This window comes from Erinaceus europaeus, chromosome 8 (assembly GCF_950295315.1).
Source record: "Erinaceus europaeus chromosome 8, mEriEur2.1, whole genome shotgun sequence".
Classification (NCBI taxonomy): domain Eukaryota; kingdom Metazoa; phylum Chordata; class Mammalia; order Eulipotyphla; family Erinaceidae; genus Erinaceus; species Erinaceus europaeus.
The window spans coordinates 68,346,086-68,366,271 of record NC_080169.1 but is presented as its reverse complement, the minus strand read 5'-3'; the positions used below and the strand labels follow the sequence as shown (position 1 = coordinate 68,366,271).

At 37.4% G+C, this 20,186-nt stretch overlaps 1 long non-coding RNA gene across 2 annotated transcripts in view; it reads left to right on the top strand.

The window, feature by feature from the left end:
• The window catches only part of LOC132539910 (uncharacterized), a 36,458-nt gene that overhangs the window by 9,991 nt on the left and 6,281 nt on the right, over positions 1 to 20,186 (top strand). For both annotated transcript variants that reach the window (XR_009551197.1, XR_009551198.1), the window contains exon 2: positions 224 to 321. This is a non-coding gene — a long non-coding RNA (uncharacterized LOC132539910). The remainder of the gene's footprint in view (positions 1 to 223; positions 322 to 20,186) is intronic.

Here is a 20,186-nt window from a genome sequence, read left to right as displayed (position 1 = left end):
AGTGGGTTCATACTGGTATTGTATATACAATGATTCCCCCTGCAAACTTTGACTAATAGATTCTGTATGTTTATCCATGTCTTGGTGTAGTCTGAAAATTCAGTGGATATGTATAGCTTAAGTCAAATTACCAGAAATACAAGACCAAGACCTGAACAAAGTTTGGTTTTCAGAGTTAGATGTGGAGAGACTTTGAAAGTTTAACTTTTTCTTTACTCATCAGAGTGCAAAGTAGAAAGAGAATATTTTCATAACTCTGGTTTTCCACATCCATCTTTTACAGGGAATGAAGATTACTAATGATCAGTGAAGTCTTCCTAGGTAAGACTATGTTAACAAACAAGTTTCCTGAAGTTAGAGAAAAAGACAGGAATGTACACTCCTACAATATATACACATAATTGTATATTTCATTAGGTGAACTAACAAATTATTTCCTTTACCTAAAAAAACATTATTTGGTGATTGTAATGTTTACTTTATTATCAACTAAATTTGCATAGAAGGGCCAAAATTTTAAATTTTGGCCTAAAATTAACTCCCAGTGATCATATTACTGCATTTCACATAACCACCTTAATATTCCTTAATAGAGGTCATAGTACTGAAAAGGAATACATGTCCAACTTCTTTGTATTTCAGGTACTTACACTCAAACAACACTGTAAATCAACCACCTAGCCCTATGTAAAATATCAGGAGACAGGCTGAATTTGACTACTTAAATCAAAGAGAGAATTAGATCATTTTTGTTGCCAAGCTGTCCTGATGTGACTTTGGACTTTGAAAAGCAGCTCTTGAAGCCAGGCCCATTGCCCTTGGAGTATATACAATGTTGGAAAAAAGAACAAAGTGATTTTAATAATTGCTTAAGTTCACCACAAATTTCAAAAAATGTGGAGAAATATGATTTACTCAAGAGGAGAAAACATGGCAATGTTTTTGATTTTGTGACTTTAAACTAAAACAATAATTGCAAGGAGGTCAGGCGGTGGTACACCTGGTTAAGTGCACACATTGGAGTACACAAGGACTCAAATTCAAGCCCCTGGTCCTAATCTGCAGGAGGAAAGTTTTCCAAGTGTGGAACAGGACTACATATGTTTCTCTATCTCTTGCCCTCTCTATCTTCCTCCACTCTCAGTTGCTCTCTGTTTCTATCCAATAATAAAATATTTTAAAAAATAAACAAATAATTGCAATATTTTATGTATTATGAAGCTTTTGTTAGAACTATGCTTTTTAAAAAACTTATCCAACATATGCACAAAGTAGTAATTTCATCTGAATCAGGAAGGCATCTTTCATGTCATTCCATTGCATACATTCATACATCAGTATTTCAAGTCATCTTTCTTTTCATTGTTTTGCTTTCTACTTGTTCTTCCTTTTGTTCTTTTTATCACTTAACATTCCACTTGACTATAAAAAGTATTCTTTTGACATTTATACTTTTAGGCCTTCCATACTAGATTTTTTTTTTCCCCTCCAGGGTTATTGCTGGCTCGGTGCCTACACCATGAATCCACCGCTCCTGGAGGCCATTTTTCCCCCTTTTTGTTGCCCTAGTTGTTGCAGCCTCATTGCGGTTATCATTGCCATTGTTGATGTTGCTTTATTGTTGGATAGGACAGAGAGAAATGGAGAGAGGAGGGGAAGACAGAGAGAGAGGGGAGAGAAAGATAGACACCTGCATACCTGCTTCACCACCTGTGAAGCGACTCCCCTGCAGGTGGGGAGCCGGGAGCTCGAACCGGGATCCTTATGCCGGTCCCTGCGCTTTGCGCCACATGCGCTTAACCCACTACGCCACCGCCCAACCCCCCATACTAGATTTTTTAAACACTTCAAAAATGTAGGTACTGGGAGTCGAGCTGTAGCGCAGAGGGTTAAGCGCAGGTGGCGCAAAGCACAAGGACCGGCATAAGGATCCTGGTTCGAACCCCGGCTCCCCACCTGCAGGGGAGTCGCTTCACAGGCGGTGAAGCAGGTCTGCAGGTGTCTATCTTTCTCTCCTCCTCTCTGTCTTCCCCTCCTCTCTCCATTCCTCTCTGTCCTATCCAACAATGACAACAACAATAATAACTACAACAATAAAACAACAAGGGCAACAAAAGGGAATAAATAAATAAAATAAATATTTAAAAAAATTTAGGTACTTTGATATTGTGCCATCAAGTAGCAATATCTCTTCTCATACCTTTTGAAAATTAAAGTGACAATTCAATTGCTTTTAGTTTCTTCTTTGTGACTCTAAATCTTTTAAAATTATATTTTCATGCATTCATTAAAACATCGTATCTTATTTTCTAACTGCTTCAATTTGATTTTTTTCTTAAGAGAGAGATCAGGGCCTGATTTTGTCATATGCAGTACCAGGGATGGACCCAGAATGCTGTGCATGCAAAGCAGGAACTCTACCTTGAACTGTGTGGAGTTGTACCCCTCTTATCCTATGGTTTTTGTCAGTGTTTACTGTTTATAAATAAAAAAAATTTAAGCCAAAATGTCACTGCTAGAGCCAATATTTATTTTCTTATTTATGTATTTATAGAAATAAAAACTAACCAAAATGATGACCTAGTATTCATAGAGATCTACTTCTTTTATCTTTATTATTCTTATGGGGTACCTTTCATGAAACCCAGAGCCCAGGTTATGCATTGTAAGGCAGGTGTTCTACCATTAAACCAACTCCCTGACTTTATTTCTATACTTTTATTGGAGATATTAATGGTTTACAGTAAAAAAAAGGCAATAACAAAAAAAAATAAAAACCATGTATAACATTTGTTTGTACATGTATAACATTTCTCAATTCTCCACATAACAATTCAACCCCCTCTAGGTCCTCTGACATCATGTTCCAGGACCTAAATCCTCCCTGCCACTCCAGAATTCTTTACTTTGGTGCAATACACCAAACTCAGTCCAAGTTCTGCTATGTGTTTTATTATTTTTTCTAACTTAAAAAAAATTATTATTGGTGATTTAATAATAATCAACAATATTGTGGAATAAATGGAATATTTAATAATAATCAACAAGATTGTGGATTTAATAATAATCAACAAGATTGTGGAATAAGATTGTGGTGCAATTCTTACAGTTCCCACCACCAGCATGCTATATCCCATCCCTTCCATTGGCAGCTTCCCTATTCTCTATCCCTTTGGGAGCATGGACCAAAGATCTCTGAAGAGCACAGAAAGTGGGAAGTCTGACTTTTGTGATTGCTTCTCTGCTGGACATGGCTTGGGCATTGACAGGTCAATCCATACCCCGAGCTTGTCTCTGTCTTTCCCTAGTAGGATAGGGTTCTGGTGAGGCGGAGTTCAAGGACACATTGGTAAAGTCATCTGCTCAGGAAAGGCAGGCTGGTATCGGGGTAGTATTTTTCAATTTCTGTCTATGAGTGACATCATCCCATATTCATCCTTCTCTTTCTAACTTATCTCATATAACATGATTCATTCAAGCTCCAACCAAGATGAGGTGAAAAGTGAATCACCACTCATCTGTTGTTGGACACCTTGGTTGCTTCCAGATTTTGGCTATTACAAGTTGTCCTATTATGTAGATAGGTAGACACAAATCTTTTTGGATAGGTGTGTTGGGTTCCTTAGTATAGTTCGCCAGGAGAGGAATTTCTGGCTTATAGGGTAAGTTGGATTCTAGTCTTCTGAGAGTTCTCCAGACAGCTCTCCATAGGGTTCAGACTAATTTACATTCCCACTAGCAGTGAAGGTGGGTTTCTTTGTCCCCCACAACCTCAAGCATTTCCTGTACTTTTATTTTATTTTTTTCTGGATAGGATAGAGAAGAGAGAAATTGAGAGTGAAGGGAAAGATAGAGAGGGGGCATCCAGTTAAGTGCACATAGTACTGAAGCTCTAGGACCAGTGCAAGGATCATGGTTCAATTCCCTGGCTCCCTACCTGCAGGGGCTCGTTTCACACTTGGTGAAGCAAGTCTGCAGGTGTCTATCTTTCTCTCCCTCTCTCTGTATTTCCCATCTCTCTCAATTTTTCTCTGTCCTATCCAACAACAACAAAAATGGAAAAAAATAATGGCTGTCAGAAGCAGTGGATTCATAGTACTGGCACTGAGTCCCAGTGATAATCCTGGAGGCAAAGGAAAGAGGAGGGAGAGAGAAAGATAGATACCTGTAGACCTACTTCACTACTTATGAAGTGACCCCCCTGCAGGTGAGGAGCAGGCTGCTCCAACCAGGCTACTTACACAGGTCCTTGTACTTCATAATATGTGAATTTTACCTGGTGCACCACTGCCAACAGCCCCCTACCCCCAGCATTTGTTGCTGCTACCTTTTCTAATATATGATATTCTTACTGGAGTTAAATGGTATCTCATTGTTGTCTTTATTTACATTTCTCTGAAAATCAATGACTTCAAGCATATTCTCATATGTTTGTTGGTCTTTTGGATTTCTTCTATTGTGCATATTCTGTTTATATACCCTCTGCATTTTAGATGAGGTTGTTTATTTTCATGTTGCTGAGTTTGGTGAACTCTTTATGTGTTTTGGTTATTAGCCTCTTGTCTAATGTAAAGATCTTCCATTCTGTAAGAGGTCTCTTTGTTTGAGTGGCGGTTTCTTTTGCTATGCAGAAGCTTTTTAATTTTGTAGTCCTATTGTTTTTTTTATTTTAGTCTTCTTTGTAATTGGATTTCTATCATTGAAGATGCCTTTTAAATTTAGATGGAATAGAGTTTTGCCAATATTTCCCTCTAACTATTTGATAGTTTCTGGTCTAACATCCAAGTCCTTGACCCATTTAGAGCTTACATTTGTGTTTTGTGAAATATAGTGACTCAGTTTCATTCTTCTTCATGTTTCAACACAACCCAATTTTTCCAACACCATTTGTTGAAGAGACTCTCCTTTCATCATCTAATAGTCTGTGCACCTTTGTGAAAAATAGGTGCCCATAGGTGTGGGAGGCTTATTTTTGGACTCTCAATTCTATTCCCCTGATCAGTGTGTGTATTTATGTTCCATTTTCTACTACAAAAAAAAAGTGGGAATAGATGGGAAGTTCCTGATGATAGTGGAGTCCATATATAGCAAACCTACAGGCAACATCATACTCAATGGTGAAAACTTATAAAATGGGTATCCAATGCACTACCCTCTCTTTTTAAAATATTTCTGTTTCACTTTAATGAGAGAGACGGAGAGAAAGGGCAAGAGAAGGGGAGAGAGACACACCAGAGCACCGCTCATCTTTGGCTTATGGTGGTACTATGTCTGGGAGTTCAGAGTCTCAAGCATGAAAGTTTTTTTCATAAGCATTATGCAGTCTTTCTGCCCCACAATGACTACTCCATCCCCAAACATTCCCCCTGATCAGTCATTTGCTTCAATATACCACATCTAGTCCAAGATTCACCCCTGTGCTGCCCTTTAATTTACTTTCTACTTAAGTTCCACCTATAACTGAAATCATCAAGTAATAATTCTAATCCATACATAATTTTTTATGTCTTCCAACCATATTCTAAGCCAAACTTTTAAATAATTAATTAAAAAGGATAAATATTTCAATTTTTAGGCAGTGAAAAAAGCAGCAAAGGGACAATGCTATCATGGGGTCAATTTTTGTCAGTTGTGAAAAATCATGTAGGTATACTGTTAGAATATCATACATTAGAAAGGACAGTAACAACACAATGTTGGCAAATTTGTGGAGAAAAAATAATACATTTACACTGCTGGTGGAAGTGCAAATTGGCCCAACCCTTTTAGAAAACAGTCCTGAAACTTTTCAGAATACTAGGAATGTACCTACCCTATGATCTGAGAGTTTATCCCGGGGATATATTCAAAGAAAATAAACACACGCATCCAAAGAGATCTATGTATACTTATGTTTGTAGCAGCACAATTTGTAATATCCCAATTCTGTGCATTGGTGTTCGTCATTTTACATTCATATACCTGGGTGTACATTCTGCCTCTTGAATGAGTAGTTCTGAGAACTGCCTAAGTGAGGGAGATTCTCAGCTAAAATTTCTCTGGTTTCTGTTCCTTTGATCCTGTTATCTTTCTCAATAATTTCTATCTCTCTGCTTTCAACCTTTAGAAGGAGTCTGCAATTTCACAGTCTATTTTTTTTCTAAACCTTTTCTTATCGTTATCTTTAAATTGAAAGAATGGGGTAATCGTATTTTCTAGATTAGATATTCTTTCTTCTGCATGAGTGAGTCTACTTTCCAAGCCTTTTGCCGGAGTTTGTACTACACTCAAAGTGTTTTTCACTTCCTGAAATTCTGCTTGCAGTTTTTCTTTCATGCTTCCTAATTGTTTAGTGAACTCTGATTGAAGTTCTTCTTTCATGTTTTCTAATTTCTCAGAGAACTCAGATTGAATCCCTTCTTCTTTTATTTATTTATTTTTTTTAGAGAACTTTGAGGCTCTTCTTTTGTGTTTCCTAGCTCCTTAGTGAAATATCCTTTTAAATCCTGAATATGTCTCTTCATACTATTCTTAGATTCTTGGAGAGTCTTCATAATGAACTTTTTTATAGTCTTTCTCTAATCGTCCTTCTATGTATGTATTTTCCTAGAGTCCTTCTGTTTCATTTCTGTCTGTCTGTCTGATTTGGCTTTTTTTTTTTTCTGTAGTATCTCTGTTTACACATTTATTATGTTGGTTATTGCTGGCCAGCAGGCGATGCTATCTATTGTTGTGATCTCTAGGCCTCTTTTATTTGTTTTTAGTCTGAGGGGGTGAGGGCTGAGGTTAGGTGTTTTTGTTGTTTCCTTCTGTGCTTTGTGTGGTGTATGTAATGTATATGGCTTCTCTGTATCTGGAATCAAGCTTCAGTGGTTTGCTGTTGGGCTGCAGTTGTGTTCATAGAAACAGGGTAACTTTTATGAGTTAGCCACCACTAGCTGCTGTAAATTATCTTTATATTAGGGCAACAGACTGGGCTTCTTTTGGTTACAAATGCTTCCTGCTTTTTTGGTGTTTCCTCCCCTATAATTTAGTAGGCTAACACCACTGAGTTCATAGATTAAAAGGTCATAAGCACCCTTCTCTCACTGTCAGCCCTGTGTGTTGCCTTTACTACTTGTTTTTTGTAGAGGAAAAAAAATAGTGCCATGCTATGCTAAATAACTGTGTTTGGCTTCAGTTCTTCACCTCTTGTCATCCCAACCATGCACATGAGCACACACCTGAAGCTGTAGCACACCTGAAGCTGTAGCCTGAGGATGGCTCAGCTTTAGTTGGTGAGTTTTATTAAGTTCCATAGTTGCAGATATTTGTTGTTATGGGGGAGATTGGTTCTGCTCCCTGTTACTATATGGTCACACCTCCAAGAAGTCCTCTCAAATGTTGTGTTCCTAGTACTCATGGAGATTAGCTTCCTTATCCTTTCTCTGATGACTAGCATAGGTCTTTCCTTAAAACTAAGAAAATGTACATATTGGTGTGATGTGTAGTACTAGAAGCATAACTTTTACTACATTTATGTATTTCACATGTTTTGTATCATTGCCAGACATTTTTGCATTAGACAATGAGGAAAACAGAATGGAAATATCTCTGAAAGTGCCTCTCCTTCTTTAGTTGTATTCATATAGCTGAATACTTGTGAACCAAATATATTCATTACAGGATAAAAGGAAGAATGCCAGATAACACACTCTTAGAATCTGTACCACTGGAGCTCCAGTGGTGCAACTGGTTAGCGTGCGGTACTTATACAGAATCTATACCACTTCATTCAAATGTTGCTTAGCAATATATATATACATGCAATATATATATATATGCAATTTTATTAGTCTAGTTTATAAAAATAAGATATTAGAGATCAAGGGCACATGGGAATAGTATATATAGTTCTAAAACTAGTATTTAGTCTGTACTTCTAGTCTCTTTATGTAGATTTAAAAACCAAGAAAGGGAGGGTTGGCAGTAGCACAGTAGGTTAAGCGCACATGTCACGAAGTGCAAAGACCAGCATAAGGGTCCCGGTTTGAGCCACCAGCTCCCCACCTGCAGGGGGTCGCTTCACAAGTGGTGAAGCAGGTCTACAAGTGTCTATCTTTTTCTCCCCCTCTCTGTCTCCCCTCCTTTCTCCATTTCTCTCTGTCCTATCCGACAACAATGACAGCAATGACAACAATGATAAACAACAAGGACAACAAAAGGAGAAAAATAGCCTTGGAAAAATAGCATTGGATTCCTAGTGCAAGTACCGAGACCCAGCAATTACTATGGAGGAAAAAAAAGGGAAAAAAAGAAAGAAAGAAAGAAAGAAAGAAAGAAAGGAAGGAAGGAAGGAAGGAAGGAAGGAAGGAAGGAAGGAAGGAAGAAAAAAAATTGGAAAGTTAATGCTTAGATATGATAGGATGTCACTAATTTATTTGGGCAGTATGGAAAGGTTAGAGTATAATTTTTAAATATTTGAATGGGAATAATATCTAATTGTGTAAAAACATGTGGAAGGATTTTTCTGGCAGAATAAATTGGGTAGTAAGCAACATGACCTGTCAGAAACCGAGGTATTTTTCATATTCCTTAAGTAATATGTTCAATTATATTACCATTATGTTAGTATGAGGCCTTCTACAAGTTGGATTTGTGTATGACTTAATTCTTTCTCATCACCAAACTAATCCAATTGTATAATAATATATGGAAGGGCTTTTCTGGAAGAATAAATTAGGTGGTAAACAACCTATATGAAACCAGGTACTTTTCATATTCCTTAAGTAACATGTTCAATTATATTACCATTATGTTAGTTTATGAGGTCTTCTACAAGTTGGATTTACATATATTTTAATTATTTCTTGATTCTTTCTCATCACCAAGCTAATCTACGTTTCTATAGTTTTGTTCCTTTTTTAATAGTATTTTTAATTGATTGTTTCCTGCTAAAATTTCTCATCTTTTAAACTCTATGTCAATTTTTTTCTTTGAAGAACTCTATCATTGGGTGTCTTGTTGAGACTATCACAAATTGTGCTGCTATGCATATACATTAGTATAGGTTTCTTTAGATAGAGAATAGGTGAACACATTCTTTAACTCTGCCCTGCCTAGCACAATAGGACTATTCAGTCTCTCTGTTACCATAGTCTTATGTATAGGAAACACATTTTTTTATTTAAAAAAGGAGACATTAACAAAACCATAGGATAAGAGGGGTACAACTTCACATAATTCCCACCATCAGATCTCTGTATCCCATCCCCTCCCCTGATAGCTTTCCTATTCTTTATCTTTCTGGGAGTATGGACCCAATGTCATTGTGGATGCAGAAGGTGGAAGGTCTGGCTTCTGTAATTGCTTCCCCGCTGAACATGGGTCTTGACAGGCTGATCCATACTCCCAGTCTGCCTCTCTCTTTCCCTAGTGGGGCAGGGCTCTCGGAAAGAGGAGCTCCAGGACACATTGGTGGGGTTGTCTATCCAGGGAAGTCTGTTTGGCATCATGCTAGCATCTGGAACCTGGTGGCTGACAAGAGAGTTAACATACAAAGCCAAACAAATAGTTGAACAATCATGAACCTAAATGCTGGAATAGTGCAGATGAAGAGATGTGGGGGGGGGGCTCCTCCATTTTGTACATAGCTAGTAGGCATATTTTAGTTATATTTCAAGGGCCTGTAGCTATACTAGTTTTTTGTTTTTCCTTGAGCCTGAAATCTGATATGCAGGTGGATCCAAGTTATTCTCTGGGGAGATGATGTCATGGCTGGAAAAAGGACAGAAAGCTGGATCAGGGAAGAGAGTAGCTCCCTAATATAGGGAAAGAGTATAAATATTGTTGACTGTAAACCCCAATGATTTGATGTGATCTGGGGCCAATATTCAGCTTAGGAGTGACCTCTGCATCCCTGTAGATCTGAGCTCACATTCTGTGGTCATGAGTAGGAACATTCCAAGCTGTCCCAATATCGACCCATCTTCCTCAGGTATAGCAAAGAGTATATTGTCCATCCTCCCTTCGGAGGATGGAACATTCTCTACCATTGTTGAGCCAAGTTGAGGGCAAGGCCCTATGTGGGGCCCACAAAGGGGTCTATTTTGTTGTTCCTGATAGAGATGACCAGTAACAATGGAGAGAGGGATTTATTTGAGGTCTAGGCCCATCATGTCTGTTTGGGAATCTCAGAACTCCCCGATTAGGGCACCAGCTGGTGGAATGGCCTGATAGTGACTAGAGAGTCATCATTAAAGTATGCCAGTCTCTTGCCCTTATTCAGCTTTTGCAGTCCTTGCTTTGCTAAGGTTAGCTTTGGAGTAAGTGAGAGAACTGTAATAGGAAGTAGATACTATTTCATTAGGAACTTTATACTGACTCACTGCAAACTATTGTGTACTTTTGCTTTAAGGTTTATATTTTGCTCTAATTTATGGGTACATGTGAACATATGCTTTGTCTCACGGGACCTGATCTATATCTAGGTTTTGGGACTTTGTTAAGAAGTGAACCTCCTGGAATGAAATTAGAGAATACTATGAAAGGAAAGGTCTCACCTGAGTAATGAAGCTGAAGGGTTGTCATTCCACACCTGAAGTCTCTGGACACAGTCTGAAGTGAAGCATGCTGTAGTGGTTCTTGTCATGTTGATTAGGTTGGGATCGGGATCGGTGGATGCAATATTATTTGGTATGAATTGAGAGAAGCATGCAGGAAAGTGTGCCCCCCCAGAGGTTTCAGAACTGGGGGAAATATAGGCTCTACAGTGGAAATGTGAGGTCCTGCTGTCTTAGGGTTCAAGAAGACAATAGACAGTTATTGCTATAATCACATTATTTGGTAATTGGGTTAACTGTAAAAAATCCCTTTGTTAGGATTTGCTGTATAATACCCAACATCACCATAATTTATGTCCTTTCACATTATTTGTACATAGCTGTGCCACCGGTTGCTTCTGTTCTTTCTGGTCTAGACTTTTGAGAGAGTCAACATATCAAAGACTCAGCCTATGTATTAAAAAGACTCAGTCTGTGCTTTAAAAAGTTTGAGATATTCAATCAATTTTCCCCTCTCATATTAATTAAATAGTGATTTATATGATTACAAATTAATAGGGGTTTACATAAACACCATTCCCACCACCAAAAGACTGTGTGCCATACCACCCCCTTACCCCCCAGCCCCCACCATCCTGGGAAGCCGAATATCCACCCTCACTCTCACTCCAGGGTTTTTACTTTGGTGCCCTACTCTGGAAATACTATTTTTAAATCATTCATTTACATGTCTGAAATTTATATCTTCTTTTTTCAGAAGGACAGAGAGGGTTAGCATCAATTCTATAATTTTATATTTATTCGAAGTATACACACTAGTATTGATTCCAGATCATTTTTGTCAAAACTTCCATGATGGTTTATACTTTTTTCATACAGAAGCAGTTATTTCAAGATTCAGGGTATTGTGAAGGCTTAATATACTATCTTCATGTGGACAGAAGTGTTAGGGAAGAATAAGACACAATTTTGTCATTGATCATACTGTCCTATAGTGTCAGATATCCAAAACAATACTGCAAAGTTCTCTTGTAATGGTATCTAGATTACAGTTCTAGATAATGTCTCTCTAATATCATTGATAAAGGAACCCTCCTATACTGGTGGTAACAATGAAAATTGGTCCAGCAACTGTGGAGAGCAGCCTGGAGAACACTCAGAAGGCTAGAAATGTACCTATCCTATGACCCTGCAATTCATCTCCTGGGCATATATCCTAAGGAAACAAACATACCCAATCCAAAAAGATCTTTGTATACCTATGTTCATAGCAGCACACTTTACAGTAGCCAAGACCTGGAATCAAACTAGGTGCCCAATAGCAGATGAATGACTAAGAAGGTTGTAGTGTATACACACACAATGGAATATTCCTCAGCTATAAAGGATAATAACCTTCTTCACCTCATCTTAGATGGAGCTGAAGGAATCATATGAAGTGAGATAAGCCAGAAAGAGAAGGGTAAATATGGGATGATCTCACTCATGGACAGAAGTTGAGAAATAAAAACAGAAAGAGGATACACAAAGTAGAACTTATACTGGGTTTGGTGTATTGCACCAAAGTAAAGGACTCTGAGGGTAGGGGGCAGGGAGCTTTCAGGTCTTGATGCCTGATGGTGGAGGAGGACCTAGGCTGGGGGTGAGAGTGTTCTGCAGAAAACTTAGAAAGTTTACACATGTATCACCAACTGTATTTAATGTAAACCATTACTCCCTCAATAAAAAATGATAATAATGCAGTAGAAAAGTGGGTCAAAGAATTAAGTAGACCGTTTTCTGAAGAAGAGACACACATAGCCCATAGACATATGGAGAAATGATCTGGGGCCAGGCAATGGCACACCGAGTTAAGCACACTTATCATCATGTGCAATTACCCAGGTTTGAGCTCAGGTCCCCCACCTGTGGGAAAATCTTCATGAGAGTGGTAAAGCAGGTCTTCAGATGTCTTTCTCTCACCCTATTCCCCCATCTCTTATAAATTTCTCTCTGTCCTAGTCAATAAAAAAGGAAGTGGGGCACGAAGTGATGCCGCACCCAGATGAGTGCATCTATTACAATGAGCAAGGACCTGAGTTCAAGCCACAGCCCCCACCTGCAGGGAGAAAGCTTCATGAATGGTAAAGCAGTGCTGCAGTTCTCTCTTTGTCTCTCTCCCTCTATATCTAACCCTTCCCCATCAATTTCTGTCTGTCTTTATCTAATAAGTAATAAAAAATTATTTTAAAAGAAAGAAAAAAATGGTACTGGAAACAATGGATTCTCTGTTAATTTTATCAGCCATAAATACATTTTAAAATAAATATAAACCAGTTTAACATATAAAAGTATATTTAAAATGACTTTACATACACTTTTTATAGTTTTATGGGGTTTAATATTTACATGTTCTGCATTTTACTTAATCTTGAAACAATATAATAGCTAGTATTGTCATTCTTCATATTTTATACAAGAAACTTATGTTTGCACTCTTTATCAATGTTGATAAACTTCTTAAACTGTGTAGAAAAAGAATGCCACACCACTTAAGTTTGACTCTAAACCCTATCCTTTTTTGAATGCATCACATAAGATTTTTCTCTGTAGTGGTCCGGGAGGTGGGGCAGTAGATAAAGCATCAGACTCTCAAGTGTGAGAGCCTGAGTTCAATCCCCAGCAGCACATGTATCAGAGTGATGTCTGGTTCTTTCTATCTCTCTTTCTATCTTCCTCATTAACAAATAAATAAAATCTTTTAAAAAATAAAGATTTTTCTCTGTCCTTTTTTTGTCAGTAATAATTTTTGCTAAAGCATTTTTTATCTGATAAAAGGTTGTTATTTTATTATGACTATCTATATTTCAGGACCAGACATAGCACACCCATTAGAGTGTACATGTTACAGTGCACAAGGACTTGGGTTTAAGCTTCTGGACCCCATGGAGCTTCATGAGCTATAAAGCTATGCTTCAGGCATCCCTCTCTCTCTCTCTCTCTCTCCCCCTCTTTTTTTCTCTCCCCTCTATCCCTCTATATTTTCCTTTTCCATTTCTGTCTACGTTTCCAAAATTAATTAATTAATTAATATTTTTTAAAGGACACCTATAATTCAACCAGTGAACTTACCACTCATAGGTCATTTAAAATTATGTTCAATACTCCAAGTCATTGACTGTCAGAGAATTGCAAATAAAGAAAATGATGATATATTTCACTTTACAACTGTGAGAATGCTATACATTGGAAAGGACTGTCAACAAATATTGATGACGATACAGAGTAAAAGGAATCCTTTTACACTACTGGTGGGGATACAAATTGGTGAAACACCTATGGAAAACAGTCTGGAGATTTCTCAGAATACTAGAAATGATCCTAATCTATGGCCTGGAAATTCCTTTCATGGGAATATATCCTAAACAAACATGCTCATTCAAAGAAATCCATGTACACCTATGTTCATAGCAGCACAATTTCTAATAGCTCAATCTTGAAAACAGCCCAGATGTCCAATAACAGATGAATAACTAAGAAAGTTGTAGTATATAAACGCAATAGAATAAAACTCAGTTATCAAAAATGATAAAATTATCTCCTTGCTTCCTCATGGGTGGAACATGAAGGCATTGTTATTCACTGATATAAGTCAAAACAAGAAGGGCAAGTACCAGGTCATCTCACTGATAATGAGTGGAAATTTAGAAACATACCAGAAAAGGAAGACAGAGGTAAATCTTGGACTGGACAGGTTGTACTGTACCAAAGCAAAATATCCTGGGGAGAGAAATATTGGAGGGGAGAGAAAAGCATATTGTGGTACTGATGTGCCCATACATCAACAACTACACTGTAAACCATCAAAACCTTTAAGAAATTACATTTTTTTTCTGCCAAATAAATAATTACCTAACAATGATGGTAACCATTTTTATTTTATTAGTTAAAAGGCATGTGTGTATATAAAAAATACCAGTTGTGACAGTAGTATTTTGAATAATAAATTATAACAAAACTCATGTGGACCAAAGATAAGGGAAAAGTGTGGAATGCAGTTTAAGTGAGCAAAAACTGTATGAACGTGCTTTACTCAATGAGTCTGCTTTGAAAGAAGTAAGATGCTAACAGAGTCTGTGGAGAGATGACCTAGTAAGATACAAATCACAGTGAAATGTTGGTGAAAGATATGAATACCAGTGAATGGGGGAAATAGTAAATAGAACCATAAAAAGAATCCAAATAATTTGTAAGGGGAAAAGATCAACAATCCAACAATTAGCTTTGACACCTGCAATACCTGACTAGATGTTTAGGTAAATGCAGAAACATATTTTGAATGAAGAGTGGATATTATGTGACTAAAGTGGCAGGGTTTTTATTCAAGTCGCTGATTGAACACAAACCAAAATTTATCCACTGAAGACTTACCCAATGCAACACACTTCAAGAGACACTATAAGGAAAATCAAAATTGCTTAATTATATCATTTTTCTAATTTTTTTCCTTCAGAATACAGTCATATGCTGATATATCCACATCACATATTGATAGATATATATAATTCCTTATGGTCATAGACTGTAAAATACTTTTTACTTTGCAGTTTTTTTAAATATTTATTTTTTTGTTTATTCTCTTTTGTTGCCCTTGTTATTTTATTGTTGTAATTATTATTGTTGTTGTTATTTTTGACATTGTTGTTGGATAGGACAGAGAGAAATGGAGAGAGGAGGGGAAGAGAGAGAGGGGGAGAGAAAGATAGACACCTGCACACCTGCTAAACTGCCTGTGAAGCGACTCCCTTGCAGGTGGGGAACCAGGGGCTCGAACCAAGATCCTTACACCAATCCTTGCGCTTTGTGCCCTATGAGCTTAACCCACTGCTTTACTGCCCAACTCCCTACTTTGCAGTTTTCTTATATGTAATTTTAAATTTTTATTTGATTATTTTCTCAATTAAATTTCTACTAAATGTTCTAATTATAAATAGGTTATTTTAAGTCTTTATATATTTAAGTCTTTATAGGAAGCATTTTACATGATTTTCTCTGTAACAGATGAAAATTATGTTAATATAAACCCCATGTGTCATGTCAATTTGATCTTCTATCATACTTGCTTGTGAATTGTTATAAAACACAATAATATCAAATTAATAGGTTTAAATTTATATTTGAAGAACAAATTTAAAATGATAAAACAAATTTAAGATGAGGTAGAATTAACTTTAATTGAATTCACATGGGATTTGAAATTAGATGTAAATCTGTGATACTATATATTACATTAGATTTGAGTCAGTATTGGATTTGCATTTAGAAAAGTGTACTATATTCATTTCTGAGTACTATTTAGGTAGAATATTAGAACACATATCATATCTTACCTCTCATCTCCTTCCCTTTCTTTTTTTAAATTAATTAAATTATTTAAGAAAGGAGACATTAACAAAATCATAGGATGGGGGTGGTACAACTCCACACAATTCCCACCACCCAGTCTCCATATCCCATCCCCTCCCCAATAGCTTTCCCATTCTCTATCCCTCTGGGAGTATTGTGGGTTGCAGAAGGTGAAAGGTATGGCTTCTATAATTGCTTCCCCGCTGAACATGGGCGTTGACTGGTCTGTCCATACTCCCAGTCTGCCTATCTCTTTCCCTAGAAGGGTGAGTCTCTGGGGAAGCTGAGCTCCAGGACACGTTGGTGCGGTCTTCAGTCCAGGGATGCCTGGCCAGCATCCTGATGGCATCTGGAACCTGGTGGCTAAAAAGAGAGTTAACATACAAAGCCAGACAAATTGTTGAACAATCATGGACCCAAAGGTTGGAATAGTGGAGATGAAGTGTTGGGGGATATTCACTGCAAACTGTAGTGTACTATTGCTTTCAGGTATATATTTGCCCTAGTTTATGGATACCTGTGAACATATGCTCTATCTCCTGGAACCTGGTTTATATCTAGGTTTTGGGACTTTGTTAGGAAGTAAACCACCTGGGATGAAATTAGAGAATACCATGAAAGGTATTCTTCATCACCCGAAGTTGTAGTTCCACACCTGAAGTCTCTGGACACAGTCTGAAGTGAAGCATGCTGGAGTGGCACTCGTTGCATTAATTAGGTTGTGATCAGCGGATGCAATATTATTTGATAAGAATTGGGAGAAGCATACAGGAAAGTGGGCCCTACCCTAGGGTCCCAGGACTGGGGGAAGTTTAGGCTATATAGTGGAAATGTGAGGTTCCTGCTGTCTTAGGGTTCAAGAAGACAATGGATAGTTACTGTTATCATCACATTATTTGGTAATTGTGTTAGCTTTCAAAAGTCCCTTTGTTAGACATACAATCACTTTTCCCCCTCTCATATTAATTAGTAATTTATATTACTACAATTTAATAGGTGTGTACATAAACACCATTCCCATCACCAAAAGATTGTGTCCAATCCCACCCACCCGCTCCCACCCCCCGCAGCTGGCCCAGGAAGCCTCATGTCCACCCTCCCACTCACCACAGGGCTTTTACTTTGATGCCCTACTTTCAATTTAGTCAAATCCTGCCTTTAGTCTCCTTCCCTTTCATATAATGAAAAAAATCTGCCCGTCTTGATTGACAGTATTAAAACTTCTTTGGGACCTTCAAAAGCCCACTTATGTTTTAGTAAATAAAGTACAATTTATAGTTTTATTTTAAAACTTAAATTAGAAATTATATTTTAGTATGTTATATAATAAAGTTAAATAGTACTGTAAATGTGGTGTTTTTCTACCAAGCTTATTGCCTGGTATGAATACTAGGGTTCAATGCCTGCATGATTCCACATGACTCCATCACCATTCCTGGTGGTCATTTTTCCCCTTTTTGATAGAGCATGAGAGACTGAGATATAGAGATAGATAGATAGAAAGATAGATAAATATAGATAGATAATAGATAGATGATAGAAAGAAGGAAAGCTGCTTACAAAACTTCACCACCCATGAAGCTCCTATGTGGTGATCCAGAGCTCAAACTGCATGGGGTTCACATGCATAGTAATGTGTGCACTCAAATAGGTAAGCTACCCACTAATCCCAGAGACAACTTTTTATTGAAATTGATATTTATAATTGCACTTCACATAAATAGCAAACTAACTTTGTCATACACATGTCCCAGGTTCAAGTATGACCTGCACTACATCAGGGAAAGCTTCAGTGCTAAGGTATCTTTTCCTCTCTCCCTTTCTTTCTGTCTTCTCCCTTACTATATGAAAAAAAAATTGCCTGGGAGTGGAAAAGGCACAAAGATCAAAACAGAAGATAGAAATAAAATTATTTTTATGGTTTCATTATTAGTGATTTTAACAGTGGTTTAATAAAAGTAAAAGATTCCAGGGGGAATAGTTTAACAATCATATATAGTATATGTATATCACTGCTTCTGTGAAAACCTGCCTCCGTAACACTGTCATTCTCTGTTTGGTTATTTATTTATTCAGGCAAATCCATTTTCTCTAGTTATCTATATTTCACATATAAGTGAAATCTTCCAGTTTTTATTTTTAATCTCTTTGTTTATTTCACTTAGCATAATCAACAAGGAAATAGTTTTAACACCTGAAAATCTAATTATGTAGTTGTTCTAAGATATCTTCCAGTGAGAATGTGGATACTTACCCACACCAAAAATTAATTCTGGGTGTCATCTGAGAATTTAGTTCAGTCTTAACACTCTCAACACAGGAATAGTATTAGGCCCTAAAGGATAAGGGCTATTTTGTCCATTTATTAGGAAGGATAGTAAAGGAGATGAATGAATAGTCAGATGGAAGAGATGCATAGAGCAAGCTATGGGGAAAAAGACACAGAACTTCCATGTCTCTCCAAACATGCCATTCTTCCCAACTTTCCAGGTGTTTACCAGCCAGAAAACTCTCAGGCCTCATTCCCCTGAGACATTTTGATTGATTCATTACATAAATGTGGCTAATTACATCTTTGATCATTGGCATTTATCTCCAACTCTGGTCCTTCTTTATCAGGAAATCAGAAAGTAGGACATAAATCCTATTCTCCATTCATGTTTATTTCCCTGGCAACCAACCTACAGCCTCAGGTGTTGTCAAATGTTACCTTCATTTACATAGAAAAAGACAACTTTACCACTTGCTACACTTGAAAATTCCTAGGTTGGGGATTGGTGACCCTGAAATCAGAATTATGAATAGAGAGTGACACAGGAAGAAATATATATTTGCTATCTGAATAACACATAAATCATCATACTAATATATCAAATATTGATAATTACATATCAAGGCTAGAAAAGATATAAAGAAAACATATTTTAAAAAACCTAAGAGTTTCTTGAATAAATGTCCAGAAAATTCTATAGGCACTTTTTCATAAATCTTCAGAAACATCACTTTGGTATGTAGATTTTAAACTGAAAATGTAGTTCCTGGGTTCTTCAAAATAAGTCATTCTTTTCTTTTAGGTAGGTTAGATTCGTTTATAAGCTGTCTCTCTCTCTGTTCTGTCTCTCTCTTCTTCTCTCTCTTTTATTTAATTGTAGATTATCTCTGTTTCTCTGTCACTTCCAATTTTCCTTCCCACTTTTGATTCCCTAGAAACATAGCCTCTGACAAAAATAAATCCCATTTCCAGGGGATCAGGTGGTAGAATACCTGGCTGAGAGCACAAATTAGCATGTAAGTAGGATGTGAGTTCAAAAACTCAGTTCCCACCTGTAGGTCAAGTTTCCTGAGCCAAAAATATAAATAAAAAAGCCCCCCATTCCATTAGTAAACCTAGTGACTTGCATTTAAGTATACTCCCTTCTTTTATGAATATTATTAAAATTATTTCTTGGCTAACCTGTCTCACTTTATCTGAATTATTCATCTTGCCAAAGTTCCTGAACCCAAAGGTCACAAAATTTTCCTAGAGGCTCAATATCCCCATAGGTAACATAAAAGCCTTAGTATCCTATCAGTGTGTGACCATTAAGAAAACTATATTAAAAACTGATATCAGGGAGTCGGGCAGTAGTGCAGCAGGTTAAGCGCACATGGCACAAAGCACAAGGGCCAGGGTAAGGATCCTGGTTCGAGCCCCTGGCTCCCCACCTGCAGGAGGTCGCTTTGCAAGCAGTGAAGCAGGTCTGCAGGTGTGTATCTTTCTCTCCTCCTCTCTGTCTTCCCCCTCTCTCCATTTCTTTCTGTCCTATCCAACAACAACAACAGCTATGACAACAATAACAACTACAACAAGAACAACAACAAGGGCAACAAAATGGGAAAAATAGCCTCCAGGAGCAGTGGATTCGTAGTGCAGGCATAGAGCCCCAGCAACAACATTGGAGGCAAAAAAAAAAAAGAAAAAAGAAGAAGAAAAACTGGTATCAGGGGAGTAGGGCTGTAGCGCAGAGGGTTAAGTGCAGGTGGCGCAAAACGCAAGGACAGGAGTAAGGATCCCGGTTCAAGCCCCAGCTCCAGGTCAGCAGGTGTCTTTCTCTCCTCCTCTCTGTCTTCCCCTCCTCTATTTTTCTCTGTCCTATCCAACAATGACTACTGCAATAAAACAACTAGGGCAACAAAAGGAAATGAAAAAAACACACCTGATATCAGTAATTAATCACAATGCAGCAAATACTGTATATAAAACAATTTCATTAACAATGGAAATTCATAAACATAGAAAGC